Below are 27,741 nucleotides of genomic sequence, written 5' to 3' on the forward strand. Positions count from 1 at the left end.
GGATAACTGGCAACACATTATCTTTTCCTTTGGAGCTCTTGGCTCAGTTCATTTAGGACTCTCCTTTTGACAATTATCTTACAGGGCTGCCTTATTGCCTTTTTTACTTTGCACTGAAAGTTTGCAGAGAGAGACCTGATTGGCACACTGCCAACACTCTTCCTGACTGTCAGGAAATCCCTGATATACTGGGGTCTGCTTCAGCTTATGTCAGAGCTGGTAGTCCCTCCTGCACATGGCTGATGGTGTGATCTAGCATAACTCCGCTGCAGTAATTTAAATTTCATTCCTTCTCCTTTTTCTGTTAAGTGTCTCCAGATCTCTGAGCTGAAGGACAGATGATGGTTAGCTGTAGTAAAGCTACTGCAGAATTTCCTAGGACTGAAATAAAAAAAAGACCAAAGAAATCTTTCCTGATTGGCAAGCAATACAATGTGGAAAGATGACTGTTCGAGGCTCTTCTGCTGGCAAGAGCTTGCCTGGTTACAGCTGAAGACCTAAGAGTTGGCTGCAGTTGTGACAATGACACTCAAGTGCCACCAGGACATGAAGTCCTTTGCGATAGCATTGACTACTTGAAATCACTCATTTCCTACCTATATTTCATTATGGTTGCAGCCTTAATAAGACTGTATCCTGTGGGAGGGACCCCACACTGGAGCAGGGGAAAAGTATAAGGAGGAAGGAGGGGCAAAGACAAAGTGTTATGAACTGACCACAACCCCCATTCCCCATCTGTTGCGTTGAAGGGTAAAGAAGTTTGGCAGAAAATAAACCCCCTTGCATTCCAGCTTATCCTCAGATGTCAGAGGGGCTGTGGGTGGCTAGGTTTAATTTCTGAGTGATGTCCAATTCAATGCTATAAGTCCGGTCGTGTTCAATATGCTGAACTATCACAATGATGGATGCACTTAATAGCATACTGCACTCTTGGCTTAGCCACGTTCAACGCACTAGGATTACCAGACTTAGGGAGTTTGGTTGTGTTAACGAATTATCATGACTAGATTAATGATCAGCGCAGTTTATTAAAGCAACAGTACAGGTTCTTTTGGATTGCCGGAGATAAATACACTGTTTGCAAAGCACATGCAAATAATAATACAGTCGACTACAAGCACACTAACTTATGGAAAAACTCTATAGAGATTTCTAAGTTTCCCAGGGAAAGCACTCGGTATAACCGAGGGTTCAAATCTTACCCAATAGGCGTCCCTATGGGGGGGAAGAGAGATTCAGCCTGTCGACTGATCCCAGAAGTCAGCAATGTCCTCCCGACTTGTCCACGATGGTATCTTCCCTAGCATTTCTCCTCTCTTAAGCCCTTTTATATTTTCTTATTGTTAGGTGGAGCTTGAGTGACTCTAGTCATACATACCTTGATTATGATTGGTGTAAAATCTCCTCACTTTATTTTTAAAGGTATTGTGGTGGGTTGACCCTGGTTGGATGCCAGGTGCCCACCAAAGCCGCTCTATCACTCCCCCTTCTCAGCTGGACGGGGGGGGAGAAAATATAACAAAAGGCTCATGGGTCAAGATAAGGACAGTTTAATAAAGTGATAGCAAAGGTTGCGCGCGCGAAAGCAAAGAAAAAAAACAAATGATGTTATTCTCTACTTCCCATCAGCAGGCGATGTCTAGCCACTTCTCGGGAAGCAGGGCTTCAGTACGCGTAGTGGTTGCTCCGGAAGACAAAATGCCCCCCCTTCCGTCTCCCTTTACTTAGCTTTTATATCTGAGCTGACGTCATATGGTATGGAATATCTGTTTGGTTGGTTTAGGTCAGCTGTCCTGGTTATGTCCCCTCCCAAGATCTTGCCCTGCCCCAGCCTGCCATTGAGGGGGGGCAAAAAAGTTGGAGAGACAGCCTTGATGCTGTGCCAGCATTGCTCAGCTGTAGCCAAAACACTGGTGTGCTATCAACACCTTTCTAGCTACTGATGCAGAGCACAGTGCTATGAGGGCTGCTATGGGGAGTATTAACTCCATCTCAGCCAGACCCAATACCCAATGCTAGAGAAAATTCAGAGTGCATGCTCAGTGAGAGGTGGTCGCACCTTGGAGGCAGGTAGCTTTTGGGATGGAAGTGTGTTTTGGTATTATAATGAGATTATAATGAGCAAAGTTCACCCAGAGAACATGATTTATCATGTCACTACTCCAGAACTGGGCACTTATGCTATAAATCAGAAGAAAGACAATAGTGTTGACACAACCCCCATTGTTTCACCTCCTTGCTTCAGTGGATTCAATGCAGAGACCTTCCATTCTGGTTCCAGTAGTTCCAGTTCCCTATCCCTGCGGTGATATCGCAGAGCCTGGCCACAGTGTTTCCACTCCACCCTCCATGTTGTTTCTCTTAGAGTCAGCATACCAAGCTCCCCTGGTGTTGCTAACATCTAAGGTTGCAGGTTATGTTACTTAGGGAATTATTATGGAACAGTTTTCTTGCATATCCACTGCATTCTACCCTGGAGGTTTACCTTCCCTTAAGAGGAGGACATATCAATAAGTTACCTCCAGCAATCATTCCACACCATCCCCATGTGCCATTTGAGGGGGTGGAGGAGGTAGAAGAGTCAGGAATGAAGGAGTAAAGTTAAGCCTGGGAAGAAGGTGGAGGGAAGGTGTTTTTAGTTTTGTCTTTATTTCTCACTATCCTACTCTATTTTTAATTGCCAATAAATTAAATTAATCTTTCTCAAGTCGAGTCTGTGATGGTAATTTGTAAGCGATCTCCCTGTCCTTATCTCAACCCACAAGCTTTTCCATCTTTTGACCCTCTACCCTGTTGAGGAAGAGGAATGGGAGAGCAGCTTGGTGGGCACCTAGTAGCCATCCAAGGTTAACCCACCACCGGGCTGAGACTAATTTGCCTAGGGACCACCTTCTCCACCACACCATCTGACACATGGGGACTCCTGTGTCTTCCACATATATGGATGCACATTGTGACTTCAGTGGTGGATTCTGGCAAAGCTTCTTTAAGATGTGTGTGGAAAGTCCTTAAACATTTCATTAATACATTTAAAGTTCTTTTTAATTTTTCTTTCTCACTGTTACCTGTATCTTCAGATATACCAAGATTTTAACAATGTAGTCATTAGCTCAGTGACTTCACTACAGCATTCCATTGCTCTCATTCTGTTCTAAAATAATGTTGAGAATAGACAAATAACTGGAAAATACATGCATAAGAAAAATTGGAGCAAACTAATCCTGTCATATAGCTGGAATCATCCCTCCTTTGCTGGTGTGGGCCACTGAATGGGCCACATGAGCAAGGGCAGATAGGGGAGACCTTATTGCTCTCTATAACTGCCTGAAGGGAGGTTGTAGCAAAGTGAGTGTCGGTCTATTTTCCCAAGTAACAAGTGATAGGACGAGAGGAAATGGCCTCAAGTTGCACCGGGGGGGTTTAGATTGGATATTAGGAAAAATTTCTTTACTGAAAGGGTTGTCAGGCATTGGAACAGGCTGCCCAGGGAAGTGGTTGAGTCACCATCCCTGGAGGTATTTAAAAGACCTGTAGACGTGGCGCTTAGGGATATGATTTAGTGGTGAACTTGGTAGTGTTAGGTTAATGGTTGGACTCAATGATCTTAAGGGTCTTTTCCAACCTAAATGATTCTATGATTCTGTATCTGTTATTCTTCTTGCTGTACTCCTGTGGTGATGCATTTCTTTCCCCCTCTCTGGGCTGATCTATGAATTTGGGGAGTCTCACTAGCATAAGTGTAATGAGTTGGGCAGTTAAGCGTCCCTTGACCATACCAGGAACTCTTGCATGGCTAAGACAGGGAGCTGCACTGACTGTACCAAGGACTCCTGTTGCCTGGCAGAGGCTGGGGACATGAGTAGGGATAATTAGTCATTTCCTGGCAACCTTGGGACATATCTCAGTCCTCTCCTGACAGCCTTGGAGCATCCCATATCTGAATCTTAAATCATTCTCTGACAGCCTTGGAGCCTTCCTTATCTGAATTGTAACTCATGTGAAATGGTACCAGTGCTACTGGAATCCCAGTAATTTGCTGATGACTAAAGTCAGTCATCTCCTGAACCTATAAACAGTGGTACTGAGACCCTTTGAGCTCTTCTGGACCGCAGTGGGCTGTGACCACCATCTCCCTCTGAGTGGGACGCCTCTCAGAGCTCGCAAACTCTTCAGTTTGCAAAGATTAGAGGTCTGTCACCAGAAGCCAACAAGACTTGGGCTGATACTCTTCGCTCCTTGAGGCTCAACCCTTCACCTGTTGAGAAAGATGCCGAAGCATTTGATGTGAATATTTTCACTGAACTCGAGGGGAATTTTTAACAGGTTTATCTCTTTTACTCACTTATATGTATATCTCTTAGTGTCTTTGTGCATGTGTGCGTGTACTAACCTGAATATTCTGTAGCAAGTATATTACAAATATTGCTTTTTAAATCTATACATAAGTCACTGTCGTGAACTTTATTCAACTATGAATGAATATCAGGTTGCTATTATACTCATAATCCCTTTAGACATAAACCGTTGCCCAAGTCTGGGACTAGGAGTTGATCCAGCCACACCTAAGCTCCATCAGGAGTTTAGAAAGCAAGGGGGTCTTCTCTGAACCTTGTGACTCAACGGGAGGGTCTCCCCTACCTTTTACATTCCTGATCTCTGTACCAATCATGATAAATCAACCCTAACCCAATTTTCCTTTGTATGTTTCCCTCTTAACCTTTTGTGTCGTCAGTTTCTATATACATAATTTTAGTTTGATCCTAACAATTTTCCTGTGTACATTTCATCCATGTATTAAGTAATAGAGTGAACCTTGCCATTGAATTCTGTGAAGTTGCACTTTTATAAATTCCTATTAAATCATTTTTGCTAATACCTCTGAAGGTGATTCTTTAAGCGATCCAAACCACTCCATTTTGCAACAACTCCCAAAGCCGTTTTGCCTGCAATTTTCAGGGAACTGTAGATCACTCCAGCCAGGTTCACTGCAGGGTATTTCCTACCTCTTGAGTAGTTATAGTACAATTAGCATGAAGTGATCAAGTGAACTAATCCTGTCATATAGCCTTTGCTGGTGTGGGCCACTTAATGAGCTACACAGGCAAGGGCAGGTATATCTGTTATTCTTCTTGCTGTACTCCCAAAGCCATTTTGCCTGCAGTTTGCAGGGAGCTGTAGATCACTCCAGCTAGGTTCACTGCAGGGTATTCCCTGCCTCCTGGGTAGCTGTAGTACAATTAGCATGAAGTGATCAAGTGAACTATAGTCTGAAACTCGGGTGGGAGAGAAGTTTTTCAAAAAATAGGAGAGTCTCCCTATCTCTCCATTACTATATTCTCAGGAATATCTCCTAGGGAAAAACCCCTGGGCACATCACAGGAGTTTGAGCAACCCCTCCTCTCCAGAAATTTTAGGGGGTGTTTCCATTTCAGTTCATTGACCCCACCTTTTTCATCCTTAAATACCTACTCTCAATTGGTGGTGGCTGAGTAGTTAATTTAGAGCATATTCAGTCTGAACTGAAACATTGAAAGCAAAGTTTCTGCTGCTTTGGTGAATGAGCCTGGTATCTCTGGCTCCCCAGCCGAAGGAGGGTCTGAATGTTATCTCAGTCCCTTCCCCCGCGCTGAATCCCCTTCACTGTGGCTGCCTTTAGTGCTTACATTCACAGTGGAGGTGGGGGGGGATGTTCTGCAGGACAGCACCAAAACTGTCACCTGACTCATCCTTGTGCCCGAATTGTTGTCGCTCTTATGGTGTCGTGGTTTAACCCCAGCCAGCAACTAAGCACCACGCAGCCGCTCACTCACTTCCCCCCATCCAGTGGGATGGGGGAGAAAATCGGGAAAAAGAAGTAAAACTCCTGGGTTGAGATAAGAACGGTTTAATAGAACAGAAAAGAAGAAACTAATAATGATAATGATAACACTAATAAAATGACAACAGTAGTAATAAAAGGATTGGAATGTACAAATGATGCACAGTGCAATTGCTCACCACCCACCGACCGACACCCAGCCAGTCCCCGAGCGGCGAATCCCTGCCCCCCACTTCCCAGTTCCTAAACTAGATGTGACATCACATGGTATGGAATACCCTGTTGGCCAGTTTGGGTCAGGTGCCCTGGCTGGGCATGAGAAGCTGAAAAATCCTTGACTATAGTCTAAACACTACTGAGCAACAACTGAAAACATCAGTGTTATCAACATTCTTCACATACTGAACTCAAAACATAGCACTGTACCAGCTACTAGGAAGACAATTAACTCTATCCCAGCTGAAACCAGGACAGTATCCACCCCTTATTCTATACCATTGATGTCATGCTCAGTTCCCGTACCTTTAGTTACATTTGATCAATCATCACCACCTTTCCATCCCTTTGAGACATATGAACAATGATATATATATATATAAAAAAGTATACACACACAGAGATATCAGTTCTTTAGTTCATGGGTTATGTTCATAAAATGTTCGTTGAGTTCATTTAGTTTCCGACTCTGGGCTCCATCTGTCATACCAGTCTTTCTGGGCAGGAGGGATGGTGCAAAGTCCCCTCAGTCGGTAGAGCAGGATTGGGCTTCAGTGCGGTGTGACGAGCAGATGACTTTTGATGCAGCAGGAGGATGGTGTGCACCGTTGGATTGTTGCATGCTGGAGTCAGTTCTGGTTCCATCACTACTGCGCTTTGCTCAGTTTTATCACAGTTCTTTCTTACTTGATCCAAGTGATTCTTACTATAGTACTATGGATATAGCATATAACAATTATAGTAATGATAACATACAGAAGCAGGGTTATATAGCAACTAATATCATACAGTTTAATTCTGGCTATTTTCACCTAAAATCAAATCCCCTTGAGGCACACATCGGACTTCTCCATCTTCTCGCATCACCCACCAAGTGGACCCAGGCCCTTGAGCAAAACCAATCCCACAAATGGGTTTACCTTTGCCTGAGGCAGGAGTAACCCAGACTGTTTTCCCTAACATGTTTTTCATGTGCACTACAGGGACTTTATCCCCTTCTACAGTACATAAAAGTTCTGACTGGGCAGGGCCACCCCAATTGGCAGATCCTCTGGTGTTGACTAACCAGGTGGCTTTTGCTAAATGTGTATCCCAATGTTTGAAACTTCCACCCCCCATTGCTCTCAATGTAGTCTCTAACAGTCCATTGTATCGCTCAATTTTCCCAGAGGCTGGGGCATGATAGGGGATATGATACACCCACTCAATGCCATGCTCTTTGGCCCAGGTGTCTATGAGGTTGTTTTGGAAATGAGTCCCGTTGTCCGACTCAATTCTTTCTGGGGTGCCATGTCGCCACAAGACCTGCTTCTCAAGGCCCACGATAGTGTTCCGGGCAGTGGCATGGGGTACAGAATATGTTTCCAGCCATCCGGTGGTTGCTTCCACCATTGTAAGCACATAGCGCTTGCCTTGGCGAGTTTGTGGGAGTGTGATATAGTCAATCTGCCAGGCTTCCCCATATTTATATTTCAGCCATCGCCCTCCATACCACAGGGGCTTTAACCGCTTGGCTTGCTTAATTGCAGCACATGTTTCACATTCATGGATAACCTGCGCGATAGTGTCCATGGTCAAGTCCACCCCTCGATCACGAGCCCATCTATATGTTGCATCTCTTCCCTGATGGCCTGAAGTATCATGGGCCCACTGAGCCATAAATAGCTCACCCTTATGTTGCCAGTCCAGGTCCACCTGAGCCACTTCAATCTTGGCAGCCTGATCCACCTGTTTGTTGTTTTGATGTTCTTCAGTGGCCCGACCCTTGGGTACATGAGCATCTAAATGACGTACTTTTACAACCAGATTCTCTAGCCGGGACGCAATATATTGCCACAGTGTGGCAGCCCAAATGGGTTTACCTCTGTGCTGCCAGTTGCTCTGCTTCCATTGCTGTAGCAACCCCCACAGGGCATTTGCCACCATCCATGAGTCAGGACAGAGATAGAGCACTGGCCACTTTTCTCTTTCAGCAATATCTAATGCTAGCTGGATGGCTTTCCCCTCTGCAAACTGACTCGATTCACCCTCTCTTTCAGCAGTTTCTGCAACTTTTCGTGTTGGATTCCAGACAGCAGCTTTCCACCTCCGATGCTTTCCCACAATGTGACAGGACCCATCAGGGAACAGGGCATATTGCCTCTCATTTTCTGGCAGTTTATTATACAGCGGGGCTTCTTCAGCACGTGCCACCTCCTCCTCTGGAAACATTACAAAATCTTTGCCTTCTGGCCAGTCCATGATCATTTCCACAATTCCTGGGCAACTGGGGTTTCCTATGCTAGCCCGTTGTGTGATCAGTGCAATCCACTTACTCCACGTGGTGTCAGTCACGTGATATGTACGGGAGACCCTCCCTTTGAACATCCAGCCCAGCACTGGCAGTCGGGGTGCTAAGAGGAGCTGTGTCTCAGTTCCAACCACTTCTGAGGCAGCTCGAACTCTTTCACATGCTGCCAATCAATATCTCTTTTTCAGTTGGAGTACAGCAAGCCTCAGATCCTCGATATCCTCGACTCCAAAACCCCAGGGGTCAGCCTTGGGTCTCCCCAGGGGCTTTCTGCCAGAGGCTCCAGGTAGGGCCATTCTCCCCAGCTGCAGTATAGAGCACATTTTTAACATCTTGTCCTGCCCGGACCGGTCCAAGGGCTACTGCATGAACAATCTCCCGTTTAATTTGTTCAAAGGCTTGTTGTTGCTCAGGGCCCCATTTCAAATCATTCTTCTTCCGGGTCACTTGATAGAGAGGGCTTACAATCAGACTGTAATTTGGAATATGCATTCTCCAAAACCCCACGAAACCTAAGAAGGCCTGTGTTTCCTTTTTATTAGTCGGTGGAGACATAGCTGCTATTTTGTTGATCACATCCATTGGGATCTGACGATGTCCATCTTGCCATTTTATTCCCAAAAACTGGATCTCCTGTGCAGGTCCCTTGACCTTACTTTCTTTTATGGCAAAACCAGCTTTCAGAAGGATTTGGATTATTTTCTTCCCTTTCTCAAAAACTTCTGCTACTGTGTTGCCCCATACGATGATGTCATCAATATATTGCAGGTGTTCTGGAGCTTCACCCTTCTCCAGCGCAGTCTGGATTAGTCCATGGCAAATGGTGGGGCTGTGCTTCCACCCCTGGGGTAATCGATTCCAGGTGTACTGGATGCCCCTCCAAGTAAAAGCAAACTGTGGCCTGCATTCTGCTGCCAGAGGGATTGAGAAAAACGCATTAGCAATGTCAATTGTGGCATACCACTTGGCTGCCTTTGACTCTAGTTCGTATTGAAGTTCTAGCATATCTGGCACGGCAGCACTCAGTGGTAGCATGACTTCATTCAGGCCACAAAAGTCTACTGTTAGTGTCCACTCCCCATTAGACTTTCGCACTGGCCATATGGGACTATTAAAGGGTGAGCGAGTTTTGCTGATCACTCCTTGGCTCTCCAGTTGGCGAATCAACTTGTGGATGGGAATCAGGGAGTCTCAGTGGGTGTGATATTGCCGCCGGTGCACTGTTGTGGTAGCAATTGGCACTTGTTTTCCTTTAACCTCCAGCAACCCCACAACCGAAGGGTCTTGAGAGAGACCAGGCAGGGTAGACAGCTGTTTAATTCCCTCCATTTCCAAGGCAGCTATACCAAAAGCCCACCGATACCCCTTTGGGTCCTTAAAATACCCCCTCCTGAGATAGTCTATGCCAAGGATACACGGAACCTCTGGGCCAGTCACAATGGGGTGTTGCTGCCATTGATTTCCAGTTAGGCTTACTTCAGCTTCCAATACAGTTAACTCTTGGGATCCCCCTGTCACACCAGAAATACAAATGGATTCTGTCCCTTTATAACTTGATGGCATTAGAGTGCACTGTGCGCCGGTGTCTACTAGAGCCTTATACTCCTGTGGGTCTGACGTGCCAGGCCATCGAATCCACACAGTCCAATAGACCCGGTTGTCCCTTTCCTCCACCTGGCTGGAGGCAGGGCCCCTCTAATTCTGGTCAGAGTATTCAGTATTCACTTCTCGTAAAATTGGCTCAGAAGTCCCTTCAAGAGGATCGGAAATAAGATCAGCCCTTCTACTCTGTTTGGAAACTGGAGCGGCATTTTTCCTGGTAGAATCCCCATTTGTGATTGTTTTTCCTCACAACTCACATACCCGTGCATTTAGGACCGAGGTAGGTTTTCCATCCCATTTCCTCATGTCCTCTCCATGATCACATAGGTAAAACCAGAGGGCACCTCGCGGTGTGTACCTTCTATATTCTCTCGCTTGGGCAGAGGAGCGCTCACTCCTAATAGCTGAGACATTGGTCCTTACACGTGTGGAGTAGGACATATCCTCTTTGAATTGCTGGAAATCCTTGGACAGCTTCTCCACAGCCGCAATGCAGGCTTGTAGGGAGGAGGAGAGATTTTCTTCATATTGACGGAGTTGGCGAGCCACTTCCTCCACTGTCGGTGCCTCTTCATCCTTCCAGGCCATTATTGCCAATGTGTTGGCATAGGATGATGGTGCGCTCCATACAAACTTCTGCCACATGGGTCGTGTGCATTGGACTTCGTCTGGATCTTTGGGTAATTGGGGGTTGTCTGGGTCATGATGAATCGTCTCTAGCACAGCTAATTCCCTCAGATATTGGATACCTCTCTCCATGGTGGTCCACTTGCTTGATTGACATATAACATCTTCCTTAAAGGGGTACCTTTCCTTCACACTTGACAGGAGTCGCCTCCAGAGGCTGATGGCTTGTGTCCCTTTTCCAATTGCCTTGTCAATGCCACCTTCCCTGGCAAGCGATCCCAGCTGCTTGGCTTCCCTACCTTCTAATTCCAAGTTATTAGCCCCATTGTCCCAGCATCGGAGGAGCCAGGTGATAATATGCTCACCTATACGGCGGCCAAAGTCTTTTCGCAAATCCCGCAGCTCACTCAAGGATAGGGACCGGGTTATTACCTCTGGTTCTGCCTCTTCCTCCTGTTCCCATGATGACCCTGGTTCATCTTCATCCTTCACTAAGCGAACTGATTTTTTTGTATATTTCTTTTTCTGTACGGGGGCAACTGATACTGGTACAGGTTGGTCCGCTGGTTCAGTTGCAGTATCGCTCACCGGGTTTTGGATAACCACAGTGTCTGTCGCCGAGGTTTGGGTAGCAGCAGTGCTCGTCGCTGGGGCTGGAGGGACCACAGTGCCTGTTGCAAAGTTTGGGTAGCTGCTGTGCTTGTTGCCAGGGCTGGAGGGGCTGCAGTGCCTGTTGTTGAGGTTTGGGTAGCCCGAGTTCTCGTCGCCGGGGCTGGAGGGGTCACGGTGCCTGTCGCCAAGGTCTGGGTGCCTGCAATGCTCCTTGCCGGGGCTGGAGGGGCCGCAGCGCCCGTTGCCAAGGTTTGGGTGGCCACGGTGCTCATCATTTTGTTGTTGGGTCCAGAGACTTTCTCTTCCCCTTGAGGGTACTGAGTGGTGTCGAACAGGGCTCGATAGGCATGGGCTAGGCCCCAGCATGTTGCAGTGATTTGTATCTCTCTGGAGCTGCCGGGGTGACAGCATACCTTTTCCAAATATTTTACTAGTTCTTCTGGATCCTGCACTTGTTCAGGGGTGAATTTCCAAAACACTGGAGGTGCCCACTTTTCTAGGTACTTGCCTATACTACCCCACACACCCTGCCACTCATAATTATCCAGCCTTGGGGCAGATCTCTGGGTGATCTTCTTAAATAGCTGTTTAACCTTAAACGAGAGCTGAACCACATTCAGAAGTATGCTAATTCCTAGCAGTAGGGCTAGGACCGTGCTAGTCCCAACATTCCAGGAGTATTCAAATTTTCAAAATTCTCAAACACCATTGTAACTCGACTGAAGGAGAAAGGAGAGGGGAAGAAAGGTACCCCACCCATAGACTGGTTTTCCATGGAGGAAAGGTAAATGGTATAATTATTAATAGTTTCCCACAGATGGCTCCCGCAGTATAAAGGTGACAATGCTAAGTGCAAATACCGGATTAATCCCACAGCCAATGACTTTATCATACCATAAACCAGAGTTATACCATACATCAAAGCGAAAACCTTAATCCACCTCCCACGGATGATAAGCAGTAGAAGAGGAACTACATACAGCAAGCGAGGTGATACATAACAGAGCTTTAAAAACCAGAGCAACAACTCTAAGAATACATAAATCAACATAATGAATGCTTAGAACAAATTTGTTTTAACAAGCTCTGGTCAGGTTTGTCGTTATCTCAACCCTTCGTGCCCCACGTTGGGCGCCAAAAGGACTGTCGTGGTTTAACCCCAGCCAGCAACTAAGCACCACGCAGCCGCTCACTCACTCCCCCCCATCCAGTGGGATGGGGGAGAAAATCGGGAAAAAGAAGTAAAACTCGTGGGTTGAGATAAGAACGGTTTAATAGAACAGAAAAGAAGAAACTAATAATGATAATGATAACACTAATAAAATGACAACAGTAGTAATAAAAGGATTGAAATGTACAAATGATGCGCAGGGCAATTGCTCACCACCCGCCGACTGACACCCAGCCAGTCCCCGAGCCGCGAATCCCTGCCCCCCACTTCCCAGTTCCTAAACTAGATGGGATGTCACATGGTATGGAATACCCTGTTGGCCACTTTGGGTCAGGTGCCCTGGCTGGGCATGAGAAGCTGAAAAATCCTTGACTATAGTCTAAACACTACTGAGCAACAACTGAAAACATCAGTGCTATCAACATTCTTCACATACTGAACTCAAAACATAGCACTGTACCAGCTACTAGGAAGACAGCTAACTCTATCCCAGCTGAAACCAGGACATATGGGCAGGATCTTTTAAGGACCCCTAGAAGGGTTCCAGCTCCTTAGGGGAGGAAAAAATCATGTATCTCCTTGGATCAGGGACTTATCTGAGCATCCTTGGAGACAAGGACCTCTTGTGCCACTAACAATTGGACTGGCTGACCCTGGGTTGTCCTGACCAGCCACCTCTTGTTTACAAGCAGGATGGCATGCATTTGTCTAATGAGGGATTTCTGTTTCCACTAGGTATATTTTTTGCAGGATAAAGTGATGTTTGTTCCCACATAATTCAACAATTTCCTCTGCACTACTTAGGTCTACTACTTGGCTCCATCAGGTTTAAAACTCTGTAAGATGAGGCTCTTCCTTTGCGACTGTGCATTTCCCTTTTCTACCTGATTCTTCACAAATTTGGAAATTCAATTTGTAGAGAGCTCAGTCTTAGCCTGATTCTCTCAGGTTTCCTCCTGCTTTATAGCCAATATCATTATCAATTTGATAGGTAGAAGCGATCTACTGCTTGCAGGAGGTCTTGTACATACTTTGGTAAGCCTCTCTTTTCATCCCCCAAACTACATATCCCAGTCACTAGGCCTGCAGTTTGAGCCATTGACACCTCCTAATAGGTCCTTCTAATGTTCTGTAAACATCTTTTCAATCCAACTGTTCCAATAAACCCAAGGATTTAGCAGCACAGGTCCTCTTTGGGTGCCTGCATAAACTCTAGAAGGTTGGTTACAAATTTATCAATGTAGGCACATCAGTTCCCACCTCACATAAGAGTTATATATGTGTAATCTTGGGAGTACTCACAAATCAACCAGATCCTGCTGGCTAGGAAACTGTTAAGGGATGTTAGGAGCGCAGCTGCCTCCTCCAGCAGCCATGGCAGAACTCTCTTCCCCAGCTGCTGGATCACAGCCCAGGGAATCCAGGGCCTCTACCCAGGCTGAGGGACTCAGCTGTTGCTTTCCCGGTTGAAGGCTCAACCAGCAGTGAAGTTGAGCATGTATCCGAGACACACACACAAGACATATACAGGACATTGATACAGCCAGTCACACAGACTGCTACAGACAAGGCACTGTTGTCAACAGGACCCATGTATTAGGATTCACATAAAACATAAACACAGAAAGCCAAGTCCCCTTCCTCCTCTTCAGCTGGTAGGGATATAAATTCACTAGCGAAAGCACACACATGCATACAGACTACTCTCTAGATTCACAAGCACACACACATTCGCAGATCCCCCGAGTACGAGCATGGATACTTCTGTCTTCTCGCTACCACTGCCTGGATCCTGGGCCCTCTTCTATGCAACATTACGGGGGGAAGAGGAGCATTAATGGGGGTAGAAGGGGATTTCAGGGGAGAGGTTTGAACAAATTCCCCGTTTGGACAGGAACCTTGAGATCAGATCCCTTTCAGAGGGGGGATCCTCACCGCAAAAAGTGGTGCTGTGGAAGAGCAGAAGGCAGTGGATGTTTTATACCTTGACTTTAGCAAGGCCTTTGACACAGTCTCCTATAGTCTTTTTATCTCCACATTGTTGGGATATGGGCTTGATAAGTGGATGGAAAATTAGCTGGACTGCTGAGCTCAAGGAGTTGTGATCAGTGGTACAAAGCCCAGCTGGGGGCCAGTAACTAGTGGGGTCCCTCAGGGATCAGTACTGGGACCAATACTGGTATTTAATGCCTTCATTAATGATCTGGACGATGGGATGGAGTGCACTTTCAGCAAGTTTGTGGATGACACCAAATTGGGGGGAGTGGTCAGTATGCTGGAGGTCAGGGCTACCATTCAGAGGGACCTGGACAGGCTGGAGAAGTGGGATGACCGGAACCTCATGAAGCTCAACACAAGCAGATCTGAAGCCCTGCATCTGGAATGAAATGACCCTATGCAACAATACAAGCCAGAGGCCGACTGTCTGGGAAGCAGCTCCACAGAAAAGGATCTGGGGGTCCTGGTGGACAAGTTGACGATGAGTCAGCAGTGTGCCCTTGCAGCAAAGACGACCAACTGCATCTTGAGCTGTATTAGCAAAACTGCAGCCAGCAAGTCCAGGGAAGTGATCCTTCCCCTTTATTTGGCACTTGTGAGACTGCATCTGCAGTACTGTGTCCAGTTTTGGGCTCCCCAGTACAAGAAGGATAGTGACACACTGGAACAAGTCTAGCAGAGGGCCACCAAGCTGGTTGGGGGCTGGAGAACATGACATCCAAGGGAGAGGCTGAGAACTGGGCCTGTTCAGCCTGGAGAAGAGAGACAGATAAGGACAAGGAGATTACTTGCCAATTACCATCACAGGCAAAACAGACTCGGGGAAATTAATTTCATTTACTGTCCGTTAATTGTAACAGAGCAGGATAATGAGAAATAAGAACAAATCTAAAAACACCTTCCCCCCATCCCTCCCTTCTTCCCAGGCTCAGCTTCACTCCCGGCTCTTCTACTCCCTCCCCCCATCCCACCCCCAAGCGTCACAGGGTGATGGGGAATGGGGGTTGCGGTCAGTTCATAACGTTTCATCTCTGCGGCTCCTTCCTCCTTGCACTCTTCCCCTGCTCCAGCGTGGGGTCCCTCCCACGGGATACAGTGCTTCACAAGCTTCTCCAATGTGGGTCCTTCCCACGGGCTGCAGTTCTTCACAAACTGCTCCAGCATGGGTCCTTTCTACGGGGTGCAGTTCTTCAGGAGCAGGCTGCTCCAGCGTGGATCCCCCATGGGGCCACAGGTCCTGCCAGAAAACCTGCTCCTGCGTGGGCTCTCCACGGGGTCACAGCCTCCTTCAGGGCACATCCATCTGCTCCAGCGTGGGGTCCTCCATGGGCTGCAGGGTGGATATCTGCTCCACTGTGGACCTCCATGGGCTGCAGGGGAACAGCCTGTGTCACCATGGTCTTCACCATGGGCTGCAAGGGCTCCAGCACCTGGAGCACCTCCTCCCCCTCCTTCTTCCCTGACCTTGGTGTCTGCATAGTTGTTTCTCTCACATATTCTCACTCCTCTCTCTCCCAGCTGCTGTTGCACAGCATATTTTACCCTGATATGTATCCTTCCACAAGCACAGCTCACCGAGCATGAGGAGTATCGTGACACCCACAAAGCCCTTCTGGAGCGAGGCCGTACCCAGGCAGCTCTGTGATTAGCTGAGGAAAGGGGAGACGGGGTGGGGCTTACTCCTCTCAGCTGCTCTTTCTCTTGGTCACGTGATGTGAGTTGGGTTTCTGTGCTGCACTTCCTACGTCATCGAGAATGTGAGGTGGTGGATGCAGTGTCCAGTTTGGTCGGTGGCAGTGGCAACTTTTATCTCCAAATTGTGTTTTCAGGTGGCATGGAAGACGCAACAGGTGAGTCACTGGGGAGAGGGTGTGCTGCTGCTCGCATCTCTCTCCACTGCGGCGGGGCCACCCTGTGCGGCCTCTCTCTCTCTCTCGTCCCTCATTCCTGTCTCATAAGGATTCCCGCCGGTGGTGAAGGTCGCGCCGGGCTGGCTGGATCGCTGCTGTCTGGAGCATGAGCGTCCTAGACTGTCACGGCAGCGCGGAGGGGGGCGGGGAGCACCCGGAAGCGGCGGGGGGGGGGTGGTGTACGGTAGCCGGGCTGCATCAATTCGTCCCCGCGCTCCAGACTGGGAGTGGCGCCTTAGGACACGCTCCTCAGTGGGAACCGCAGGAGAGACGTTCCGCCATGCCACGGAGTAGGCGACGACTGGACGGGAGTAGGGAGAATAACAATAGCACGCGGCAGTTTTCTGCAAGCCGCCTGGAATCCTAGCTGCTGATCCCTTGGTCACTTTCTCTCATCCACGCAGGCAGCGAGTTCTGCAGTACCTGCTGCCGAGGAGCTGGTGGCAGTCTACACAGCAGAACTTGAAAGCCTGATCCTGCTCAGGACGCAAACACACTCAGGTTGCCCTCCGTGTTGTTCCTGATGCAGGCACCGGGAAAAAGCTAAACAAGAGAATGCAATGGCTGCCTTCCAAACTCAACACTGTGTTTAGGTGTCTTTTCTTTTGGCAGTTCCACTTCTTTACAGAGAATGTCTTCTCAGGCTAGAAGAAAAAAATAAATAAGAGAACCATTCAGGTTGAAAGGGACTTCTGGAGGTCTCTAGTCCAACCTCCTGCTTAAAGCAGGGTCAACACTGAATTCAGACCAGCTCGTTCAGGGTTTTCTCTAGTCAGGGCTTGAAAACCTCCAAGGCTGGAGACTGCACAACTTCTCAGGGCCCCTGTTCCACTGCTTGACTGTCCTCATGGTGAAAAACAGTTTCCTTATAGCCAGCGTGAACCTTGCTTGTTTCAATTTGTGCCCATTGTGTCATCTTCCCACTATGCAACACTGTGAAGAGCCTGGCTCTGTCTTCTTGATAGCTTCCTCATAGGTACTGGGGGGCTGCTATTAGGTGCCCCTGCAGCCTTCCTTCCTCCAGGCTGAACAAGCACAGTTCCCTCAGCCTCTCCTCATAGTGCAAGTACTCCAGCCCCCTGACATCTTGGTGGCCCTCTGCTGAATTTGATCCACTTTATCAATTACTTTCTTGTATTGGTGTGCCCAAAATTTGACACAGCATTCTAGATGTGATCTAATGAGCACCAAGTAAAGGAGGATAATCGCTTCCCTCAATCTACTAGCTATGCTCCTGGTAATATAGCCCAGGATACTGCTAACCACCTTTGCTGCCAGGGCACAGTTCTGGCTCATATTCAGCTTGCTGTTTTCCAAGATCCTTGGGTCCTTTTCAGCAGAGCTGCTCCCCAGCCAGTCCCCAGATGGTACTGATGCCAGGGGTTCTTCTTCCCTAGGTGCAGGACTTGGCATTTGTCCTTGTTGAATTAAATTAAGTTCCTGTCAGCCCATTCCTCCAACCTGTCTAGGTCTCTCTGAATGGCAGCCCTGCCCTTGAGTGTATTTATTTCCTCCTCCCAACTCCTGCAAACTTGACAAGAGGAAGATGCATCACCTCCTCCAGGTGTTTGATAAAGATTTTAAACAGGACAGGTCCCAGGATAGACCCCTGCAGTACCCCACTTGTCACAGGCATCCCGGTAGAGTACAACCCATTAACCACCACTCTCTGAGCTCAGTTACCCAACTAGTTTTTAAACCCATCTAGTTGTCCACCCATCCCGACTATAATATCCCAACTTGGATACAAGAATATTGTGGGATACAGTATTGAAAGCCCTGCTAAAGTTGAGGTAAATGACATCCAGTGCTCTCCCTTCATCCACAGATCCTGCCATTTTATCACAGAAGGCAATTAGGTTGGTCAGGCATGATAGCCCCTTGGTAAATGCATGCTGACTGTTCTCAATCATCTTCTCCTTCATGTGGCCAAACCCAAAACATGTTCCAAGAGGACTTTCTCTATGATTTTCCCAGGAACTGAAGTTCCCTGGGTTGAACTTTTGGCTTTTTTTTTTTTTTTTTTAAGATGAATGCAACATTTGCCCTTCTCTAGTCATCAGGGAATTCCCCTGATCTTCATGACTTTTCAAAGCTGATAAGAGAACGGCCTCACTATGAAACCAGCCAGTTCTCTCAGCACCCTTGGATGCAGCCCATCTGGTCCCATGGATTTGTACAGATTAAGTTCTCTGAAATAATCCCTGATTCAATCCTCATCCACTGTTGGTAGTTTTCCTTGAACCCTGTCTCTAAGCACAGAGGCCTGGGAGACTTTGTTGGTGAAGATTGAGGCCAAGAAGGCACTGAGTACCTCAGCCTCATCTATGTCCACTGTCACTAGATCACCCATCCCATTCAGCAATAGGCCCACCTTCTCCTTGTTCAGTCTTTTACTATTAAAGTGGTAGTAGAAGCTCTTGCTGCCCTTGATCTCTGATCTGTAGAGTTCCTCAAGTTGCTTAAAGAAGGCTTTGTCTGCTTCCTCACCCTGTCTGTAGCAAACTCCTGCCACAATATCACACTTATTGGCCTCTGCTTTGATCTTGTTCAGTTCCTGTTAGTTGTAAGGGTAATCTTTGGAAATCGAGGCTGTCGCGTCCCAAAGTTGGAGCGACTCAGGTTCGTGGATTTCCTTTGTCAGAATTAAGGTGAAACGACACCAGGGGAGTTCAAACAACAATCAACATTTATTCAACCTAGCTAACTTTGTCCAAGTACACATGAACTTGTTAATATGAACCTTGCAACATGTCATTAAGCCGCTGTTTGAGAAGAGGAGGGAAGTATAGAAAAATGAAATGGAAAAAGGAACATGAAATGTATCAGGAGGAGAGCCCTCCCGTTGAGTCACGAGGTTCAGAGCAGACCCCCTTGCTTTCTGGACTCCTTCTCAAAGAGGAGCCCAGGGGCGGCTAGATCCACTCCTAGTCTCAGACTTGGTCAACGGTTTATGTTTCAAAGGATGAGGTGTAGGGACTGTGGAAAAGAGAGAAGGAAAAGAGGGAGAGAGAGAGAGAATGAGAGAAAGAAAGAAAGAGAGAGAGAAGAGAAAGGTTTCACCAGTCCTGGGTCCAGCGTTGGTCCAGCCAGCGTAGAGATCCAGTTCCGGAGGGCGCGCGCCGAGGACTCGTTCTCCCTTCTTTTATAGTGTGTTCGATGGTCTCGACATGCGCAGTCCCATTCCCGGGGTTCTCTGGAATCGGTCAGTGAGCTTTGGGGGGGGGGGTGTTCATTGCAGAGTTGCCTCTCTTTTTCTGCTGGCATGACCGCTTAAGATAGAAGCACAGTCCCATCCTCTGTGGGGCCTCCTCCTCCAGGCGCTGCTGTGCTCCTTCTCCTGGTCACTTAAGATAAGGACTTGCGGCTTTGGAGAAGCGCGGTCCCACCCTCCGGGGGGCCCTCTCCTTCGGCCACATTGTCCTGTTCACAAAACTCCAGCGTTTTCACAGAGGCCGTTTTCTTCACCAAAGTCCTTCAACGAATGTTTGAGACATTGACTATAATTTGTCAGACCGTCACAGAGGCCAATGTAAGCAAAGATATAGCTGTATCTGGGATGGAATCACTTCTTGGAAAATAAAAACAAACTGGGTAACCAAATTAATTTCCTTTATGATATTTAACTTCTGATTAAACCATATAATGAAGGTGGCAGTCAAATATCATAAACCTGTCAGCTCATGGTAACCATTAGTTGTATAGGGAGCTATCTGTGGAGAAACAGGTTAAAGAATATTACATAATATTGGTATTTATTTTCTCCCAGATGGATAGGCAGAGTTACTGGAGGGGGGAGTTCACTTCAAATTTTAGTGTCTTTTGTTAAGTAGTTCAAATAGCTTTTCTTTTTTCTTTTTTCTAAATTTTTATTTCAGTTGTACCATATTTTAGTTCAAAGTAAACAGTAACTAAGCAACCATTTTGGCACTAGCAAGCCACTCATCCACTTCTGCTTTTACTTGGCCCAACTTTTTGTTTTAACACCAAAATAATTATAATGATTCTTCAGTGTGTTGAATACTTGTGCAAAATACTATAGTGCGACTAATAGGTCTTACTTGACAGGCCTTCACCAGTGTCTGTAAGAAGTATTAAGGGTTCCTCTATTATAATGAGCTACCAAGACTGAAGAATTTCTTACTTACGTGCATAGCTACATCTTGAAAAGTGTCAGACTTAAAGGTTAATGCAGATAGTTAGGAACCATCTGTAGTCAAGTTTTGAAAAATATTGTATTGTTCCTGTTTTAAGTTGGTTGATATTGATTAAGAATTACCAACTCAAGAGCCAGCAGGCAGTAATTAGACATTATCCTAGTGATAAGTTATCAAACCTGAAAAATAAACAAAACCCATAAAACCTTCTACTTTAACTGTCATGCTTGTGCTTGGCATTAGGATGGGGATAAAAACTAAATAGATAGGACCAGTGTTTCCCATATTTGGTGGTACAGGAGTGCCAGTTTGCAGTACTATTCTGGTTAACTAATTGAATAACCTGTGACCTGAAAGCCATTGGGCCTTTTAAAGTAAGTGGTACACACTCTACAGTGCTCAGTAGTTCAATCAAGGTGGGAAACATCCTGATCTCTTGTTAGGGAATTGCTGAATCTGGCAGCACCATAGAGGCAAGTCTGCCACAGCTCCATATCCCCAGATCCAACCAGTAGCAAGGCTGAGAATGTATTCCCAGTAGGTATACAAATACATATATGCACATGGCCAGCAACACAGAACAACACAGACAGAAACACTCAGCACTCAGACAAACAGCAACAATGGCCTCATCCTGTTCCCCTCTCTGGCTGAGCAGGACGAAGGTCCATTAGTGGGAAATATATACCTACATACAATGTGGATCCATCCAGTAACTGGATTTAGACACTCAGTCTATCCAGTAGTTGGCCCCTGGATCCCCTGGCCTCCCCAGTTGCTGGCACCTGGGCATACGAGCCCCAAGGCCCATAGCTCCACTCCAGTTGCCAGTACAGACCTCCTCTCACATACACAGGCTGTGATCTCCCAGTAGCTGGGCTTAGACGCTCGATCTACCCAGTAGCTGGCCCCTGAATGCCTCCAGTCTCCCCAGTTGCCTCCCACAGAAACACACACACCCCCACACACATGTAAATGAGTCTCTTATTCCACCCCCAGACCCCACGGTCTTTTCAGCAGTTGGCTTGGACCCTCTGGTCCCTCCGGTAGCCAATTCCTCCAGATGCCTCACCCTTAGAGACACATGCATACCTGGCTCCCCAGCCACAACCTTCTTCAGTGTGGGTCCTTCCCACAGGCTGCAGTTCTTCATGAACTGCTCCAGCATGGGTCCTTTCCATGGGGTGCAGTCCTTCAGGAGCAGGCTGCTCCAGCGTGGATCCCCCACAGCGTCACAGGTCCTGCCAGAAAATCTGCTCCTGCGTGGGCTCCTCTCCATGGGGCCACAGTTCCTGCTAGGAGCCTGCTCCTTCATGGGCTATCCATGGGCTGCAGCTTCCTTCAGGGCACATCCACCTGCTCCACCGTGGGGTCCTCCACAGGCTGCAGGGTGCATATTTGCTCCACTGTGGACCTCCTTGGGCTGCAGGGGGACAGCCTGCCTCACCATGGTCTTCGCCACGGGCTGGCTGCAGGGAAATCTCTACTCCGGCGCCTGGAGCACCTCCTCCCCCTCCTTCTTCCCTGACCTTGGTGTCTGCATAGTTGTTTCTCTCACATATTCTCACTCCTCTCCCCCGGCTGCTGTTGCACAGCATTTTTAACCCTTTCTTAAATATGTTATCACAGAGACGCTACCACTGTTGTCGATTGGCTCGTCCTTGGCCATCAGCGGGTCCATCTTGGAGCCAGCTGAAACTGGCTCCGTCTGACATGGGGGCAGCTTCTGGCATCTTCTCACAGAAGCCACCCCTGTAGCCCCCCACTACCAAAACCTTCCACATAAACCCAATACAAGGTTATATGTCTATCTGGAGTTCTGTATGCAAATTATGTTTGTAGTTCATGGCTGCACACACATGAAAATAATCACTCTGTTTTAAAAGTTCCTATGCAGAAGGCAGATATTTGACAGAAGTTTTTTGTGGTATAACAGATAGCAATTGGCTCCTTGTATACTCCTGAAGATGAAGCTAGATCAATTCAGACTAGAGTTAAAGCTCAAAGTTTTTAATATGAGGAACAATTTATCAAAGACCGTGTTGGCTTCTTCACAAGTAGAAATTTTTACATCAGGATTGGATGGTTTACTGAAGAGATGTTTTAGTTTGAACAGGAATTAACAGGAACCACATTGCATTATTCAGCTCACAGTAGAGCATCCTGTGACATGTTCAATGTGTTGTTAGCCATTAGCTAACAGAAACCACCCCTGCATCCCCCCTCTGCTACCAAAACCTTGCCATGTAAACCCAATACAATGTCACATACACCTAAATATAAATTGTTACTGTTGGGGAGGGGATGTTAAAGTGCAAATAGTAGATTGTGTTAAATTTATCTGGTAAAGAGAAAAACAAATCTGATTATTTTTAGGCTAAATATATTAGTATGCTATTTTTTCTTTTATTCTACTTAATGGAATATTTGAAGCATACTAGATTGTTTTTACATTATAAAAACAATGAAAGAGATAAGTTACAGTGAACTTTAAGCAAGCTTTTGGGAGAGGGAAGAATTTGGAGGCTTATTTAGGTGGTGTTTGGTGGGTTTTTTTGAAATTACACTGTCATGTAAACTATTTTTAACGCTTTATTACTAGGCACAGTAATAAAGTGTTGAATCACAATTCAGAACTACTATATTTCACATAACTTGATAGTGATGATTTTGTTTAACAAGTAACAAAAGGTTTTGATCCTGCTGTGTTTTCACTGCAAGTACACTTGCATGTGTGCTTTTTTAAGTGGGACACTGTCTTGTTGGGCAGGTGGAAACATGCAGAGTGGCTAGTTCTTAGCTACATGTATGCAAACTGACTATTCCCCCCCCCCCCCCGCCTTTTGTAAGAGGATAAGGGTTTGAGTTAAGACTCCACGAAGGTAGTTATAAAATTGGCTCCTTCTGTACCCAGCTACCAACTTCAACAAACCTTCTAGGAATTCAGTATCTACTTAACCCTCTGTTAAATTTGGTTGGAATTGGCCAAGAGACTCGGAAGTTAATAACTGAAGGGAGATGGATGAACAGGTGATGAAATTCCATCTTGTTCTCCTAGGAAATCAAACCACTTCAATTTACTCTGTGCAGCTTTTATTTATAATCTATATAAATAAAAATTATTAGTTTCAGAAAATCATACTTTATTTCTTCCTATATAGTAGGGTTGCTTGCTCACCAGTAGTAAATGGTGATGTAAGTTAATAATTCAGACATTTACTAAGCACACCCTCTATTAATGGTTCTTTCAAGTTTATAATCAAAATATTAAGAGAAAAAATGCTGATCCTCTTATTCTTGAGAATAAATCATTCTGACATTTGAAAAAAAAAATGTGTCCTAAAACTCTTTCAGGAGATATCAAGGCGAATTGTAAAACTAAAAACCATAACAACAAATATGTGGAACGAATCCTCCAGTAATTTCAGTGTTAGTGACTTCCCAAGGCAGAGGTAGTGTCTGAGTAGTTAATAGTCCTCAGGAGATTTTTTTTTTCTATGAGTATATGTAGTTGCATTTGAACCCACCGGAACTTGGCTGCTGGAAAGAGTTTCGTAGCTTAACTACACATTGTGAAGAAGTACTTCCTTTTGTTCTGAACCTGCTAGTGTCGTTCCATAGCCCCTAGTCTTAGGGGAGAGAGAACAGTTTTCTTCTCTGTTCAGGATTTTATATTTTTAATTCATGTCTTGCCCTTAACATTTCCCTGCCCCTGAAAATTTCTATAGTTATAAAATATTTGTAGCCAAGCAATTTGTGTATTTTGTTTTTACTTTTAATTTGTGCAGTTACAGTACTAGGCTGTTCCCTTTCCTGAGGCTCACCAAAAGACAATTGAACTGAATATCTGCTGTTTATACTAGTGATGGCTAATTTGTGACCCACTGACTATATATGACTCTCCAGAAGAATTAATCTAGCTTTTCCTGGATCCCCAACATCTGCATTGGAAAATGGTTTGAGACTTTATAAAGACTGCAGAGACTGGCTACCTAAACAACTCATCACACAATTGCAAGCATATGTTGTGTGGCCAAAATGGGTGTCCCTCATGACTAGGCATGCACCACCACATAGTTGAAATGCATGCCTTCTAGTCATTTGGTAGGGGAATTGTTGGGATATTGTCATAGGCAAGACAGTGTTGACTCAGAGAATTTCACTTAAAAACTATGTTAATTGGCAATAAATTTAATTTAATTATTAATTCAGGTATTGAGAAACAAAGAAGACAAACAATTAAACAAACACTTAGGGAAAACACCTTTCTTCCCCCTTTCCCAGGCTCAACTTCAGTCCAGACACCTCTCTTCCCCCCTCCCTGGTCTTCATTGACCTTTTTTTTTGCCGTGCATTACACTCGGTCCCTTCATTGAGGCAACAGGCATTCCAGGATGTTTGGAATAGTGCATAGTGTTTTTTTCTTCCACTGCTCCTGGCTTTTTATTCATTTCCTCTGTTCTGGCATAGGCTTATCTACAGGCTGCACCCCCTTTTGGGGGTGTACCGGCTTTGGTGTAGCTTATCCACAGGCTGTAGTTCCCTTAGAGGCATACTACCTCCTCTGGCATGGAACGCCTCCTTCTGAGAGTGTCTCCAGTTGTGTCCCCAACAATATCCCCTTCCTTGTGTCTCTTTCTATCTTTCCTTATGTGTCCTCACATGTCTCCTCCTCTGTATCCTGCTCCTAGCTGCTACCACCCTTTGTTAAATATGTTTGTGCAGAGGTGTCATGTGTTCCTCTGATTGAAGTTTTGGTATGTGGTGGGTTGTTTTCATCAGTTGCTCAGCTCACTGTAACCAGCTGTGACTAGCAGCACATGTTTCACATCCATGGACAACCTGTCCATGGTCAAGTCCACCCCTCGATTGCGAACCCATCTACATGTTGCATCTCTTCCCTGATGGCCTGAGGTATCATGGGCCCACTGAGCCATAAATAGCTCACCCTTATGTTGCCAGTCCAGGTCCACCTGAGCCACTTCAATCTTGGCGGCCTGATCCACCTGTTGGTTATTTTGATATTCTTCAGTGGCCCGAGTCTTGGGTACATGAGCATCTACGTGATGTACTTTTTCAACCAGATTCTCTAGCTGAACAGCAATATCTTGCCACAGTGCGGCAGCCCAGATGGGTTTACCTCTGCGCTGCCAGTTGCTCTGCTTCCATTGCTGTAACCACCCCCACAGGGCATTTGCCACCATCCATGAGTCAGGATAGAGAGAGAGCACTGGCCACTTTTCTCTTTCAGCAATGTCTAACGCTAGCTGGATGGCTTTCCCCTCTGCAAACTGACTCGATTCACCTTCTCCTTCAGCAGTTTCTGCGACTAGTCGTGTAGGACTCCATACAGCAGCCTTCCACCTCCAATGCTTTCCCACAATGCGTCAGGACCCATCAGGGAACAGGGCATATTGCCTCTCATTTTCTGGCAGTTTATTATACAGCGGGGCTTCTTCAGCACATGCCACCTCCTCCTCTGGAAACATTACAAAATCTTTGCCTTCTGGCCAGTCCATGATCATTTCCACAATTCCTGGGCAACTGGGGTTTCCTATGCTAGCCCGTTGTGTGATCAGTGCAATCCACTTACTCCACGTGGCGTCAGTCGCGTGATGTGTAGAGGAGACCCTCCCTTTGAACATCCAGCCCAGCAGTGGCAGTCGGGGTGCTAAGAGGAGCTGTGTTTCAGTACCAACCACTTCTGTGGCAGCTTGAACTCTTTCACATGCTGCCAATCAATATCTCTTTTTCAGTTGGAGTATAGCGAGCCTCGGATCCTCGATATCCTCGACTCCAAAACCCCAGGGGTCAGCCTTGGGTCTCCCCAGGTGCTTTCTGCCAGAGGCTCCAGGTAGGGCCATTCTCCCCAGCTGCAGTATAGAGCACATTTTTAACATCTTGTCCTGCCCGGACTGCTCCAAGGGCTACTGCATGAACAATCTCCCGTTTAATTTGTTCAAAGGCTTGTTGTTGCTCAGGGCCCCATTTCAAATCATTCTTCTTCCGGGTCACTTGATAGAGAGGGCTTACAATCAGACTGTAATTTGGAATATGCATTCTCCAAAACCCCACGACACCTAAGAAGGCCTGTGTTTCCTTTTTATTAGTCGGTGGAGACATAGCTGCTATTTTGTTGATCACATCCATTGGGATCTGACGATGTCCATCTTGCCATTTTATTCCCAAAAACTGGATCTCCTGTGCAGGTCCCTTGACCTTACTTTCTTTTATGGCAAAACCAGCTTTCAGAAGGATTTGGATTATTTTCTTCCCTTTCTCAAAAACTTCTGCTACTGTGTTGCCCCATACGATGATGTCATCAATATATTGCAGGTGTTCTGGAGCTTCACCCTTCTCCAGCACAGTCTGGATTAGTCCATGGCAAATGGTGGGGCTGTGCTTCCACCCCTGGGGCAATCGATTCCAGGTGTACTGGATGCCCCTCCAAGTAAAAGCAAACTGTGGCCTGCATTCTGCTGCCAGAGGGATTGAGAAAAACGCATTAGCAATGTCAATTGTGGCATACCACTTGGCTGCCTTTGACTCTAGTTCGTATTGAAGTTCTAGCATATCTGGCACGGCAGCACTCAGTGGTAGCATGACTTCATTCAGGCCACAAAAGTCTACTGTTAGTGTCCACTCCCCATTAGACTTTCGCACTGGCCATATGGGACTATTAAAGGGTGAGCGAGTTTTGCTGATCACTCCTTGGCTCTCCAGTTGGCGAATCAACTTGTGGATGGGAATCAGGGAGTCTCAGTGGGTGTGATATTGCCGCCAGTGCACTGTTGTGGTAGCAATTGGCACTTGTTTTCCTTTAACCTCCAGCAACCCCACAACCGAAGGGTCTTGAGAGAGACCAGGCAGGGTAGACAGCTGTTTAATTCCCTCCATTTCCAAGGCAGCTATACCAAAAGCCCATTGATACCCCTTTGGGTCCTTAAAATACCCCCTCCTGAGACAGTCTATGCCAAGGATGCACGGGGCCTCTGGGCCAGTCACAATGGGGTGTTTCTGCCATTCATTCCCAGTTAGGCTTACTTCAGCTTCTAATACAGTTAACTCTTGGGATCCCCCTGTCACACCAGAAATACAAATGGGTTCTGCCCCTTTATAGCTTGATGGCATTAGAGTACACTGTACGCCGGTGTCTACTGGAGCCTTGTACTCCTGTGGGTCTAACGTGCCAGGCCATCGAACTCCACAGTCTAGTAAACCCGGTTGTCCCTTTCCTCCACCTGGCTGGAGGCAAGGCCCCTCTAATTCTGGTCAGAGTATCCATTACTCACTTCTCATAAAATTGGCTCAGAAGTCCCTTCAAGAGGATCAGAAGTAAG

General features: G+C 46.5%; 1 protein-coding gene and 1 long non-coding RNA gene across 2 annotated transcripts in view; both read left to right on the top strand.

The window, feature by feature from the left end:
* Positions 1–27,741, top strand: part of LOC138683553 (uncharacterized) — a 309,062-nt gene that overhangs the window by 198,126 nt on the left and 83,195 nt on the right. The gene's annotated exons all lie outside the window — the stretch shown is intronic.
* LOC104312916 (mitochondrial nicotinamide adenine dinucleotide transporter SLC25A51) overlaps positions 16,054–27,741 on the top strand; it is a 37,742-nt gene continuing 26,054 nt past the window's right edge. The window contains exon 1 of the mRNA XM_069775538.1: positions 16,054–16,184. The gene's annotated coding sequence lies outside the window, so the exon portion shown is untranslated. The remainder of the gene's footprint in view (positions 16,185–27,741) is intronic.

This window comes from Haliaeetus albicilla, chromosome W (assembly GCF_947461875.1).
Source record: "Haliaeetus albicilla chromosome W, bHalAlb1.1, whole genome shotgun sequence".
NCBI lineage: Eukaryota > Metazoa > Chordata > Aves > Accipitriformes > Accipitridae > Haliaeetus > Haliaeetus albicilla.